This window comes from Cetorhinus maximus, chromosome 23 (assembly GCF_964194155.1).
Source record: "Cetorhinus maximus chromosome 23, sCetMax3.hap1.1, whole genome shotgun sequence".
Classification (NCBI taxonomy): domain Eukaryota; kingdom Metazoa; phylum Chordata; class Chondrichthyes; order Lamniformes; family Cetorhinidae; genus Cetorhinus; species Cetorhinus maximus.
Genome location: NC_135901.1, coordinates 15,104,936 through 15,106,443, shown reverse-complemented (window position 1 = coordinate 15,106,443; position 1,508 = coordinate 15,104,936). Strand labels below are relative to the sequence as shown.

General features: G+C 39.1%; 1 non-coding gene across 1 annotated transcript; it reads left to right on the top strand.

The window, feature by feature from the left end:
* The first annotated feature begins 548 nt into the window (after positions 1-548).
* On the top strand, positions 549-621 carry trnav-uac (transfer RNA valine (anticodon UAC)). Its single transcript has one exon. It is a non-coding gene; the product is annotated as a tRNA-Val (tRNA).
* The last annotated feature ends 887 nt before the right edge of the window (positions 622-1,508 follow it).

The window sequence follows — 1,508 nt, the reverse complement described above, 5'->3', positions numbered from 1 at the left end:
GTTAAACTCTGGAACAAACATTTTCCTCTGTAGTATCGCACCCTCGATTGAAGGGCTGTGGAGAAAAAGTAATAAGATTGTAAAAATAGTCAGGTTGAAAAAATAACACTTTTGCAAATTCGATATGAGATCAATTGCATAATTACATCATGTTCATCTCGCAAAGTAAATTAGGAACCCAAGTCCAAATCGTCATGTGAACCTTGTGAATTTAGGCAAACTAGGCATGGATTCTGCAGAAACGACTTTTTCAAAAGAGAATTGAGTAATTTAATGAAAGGGAGAAGAAATGGATTATTAAGAGAGAGAAGCAAATTGTGATGAATTAGTTTTCTCGTTTAAAAAGGGGCCTGAGATCGGATATTGGAAGGGCCTCTTTTGCCATTGTTTGGAAAAATGGTGCTAGGCCATTTTATGATTACATTGTTACATCAGTCTCAATTCCTGAGAACATCAGCTGTATTCCATTTCTCCGCAATAGAGACCCAGATTGCTGCTGAGTTACAGCGCAGTTTAGCATTCCGGACAGGATCAGTGCAACCGCAGCAGTTTCTGTAGTGTAGTGGTTATCACGTTCGCCTTACACGCGAAAGGTCCCCGGTTCGAAACCAGGCAGAAACATTATGAAAACTTACTCATGAAATAGTGAGGATGATTTGCGTTTTGGAAGCTTACCTGAACTTCCTATGTTGCAGGCAATATTGCGTTTGCTCTCACCGAGGTCACAAAGTGAATGCAGCAAAATCAGCACCTGCTGAGATTCCATGACACACTTGAGCGGATAGATGTTCGTATTTTACTGCGCTCACATATTAGCAGCTCATTTAGTCAACAAGATAAATCAATGGGTCTTTCGATGCAGCTTAAGAAAGTTACTCACCATGTCAAAGGTTTCTCAGTGTCATGTGTGCTCATAAACACAGACAAAGAGGGATCAGATCTAATTAACGCATCATTCTCAAGCCTGTTCCCTGTAAAATTCTTTGATTTTGTTGAAATGCTGACTGTTGTGCTACATCTCAAATCAGACTCATATCAAATGCATTACGTGGTGACTTACATTCTTTTGGTTGCCAGTCAAGTTTGCAATTCGATGTTGTCTATTTCAGAGAGCCTCAAGTCAACCAAGGGCATCAATATCAAATACATTAATACTGAATGGTGAATAAGGTAAAAAAATTGCTGAGAAAAGTTTGTTGAATTTCTTCTGCTGAGGAGAAGTGTGTTCATAATGATTGAGCAGAAACCATTGCTACCTAAGACATTTGCTGGACCGAGCCTTCTGCATTTTGAAATTCAAACAAACTGAGGCACCAGGTGGAAACCAAGAGTTGTCTTCCTGTAACAAATGACATGACCTCTCAGTCTAACCATTGGAATCCTCCAAACATTCTGGTAGACCATCACTTTTTCCTAAACAAATATGTATTCTGTAAGATTACCTTCCCAGAACAAATGCATTTTAAACCAAATAAACGAAACAAACTATGCCAGCCTTTGATCTTGGC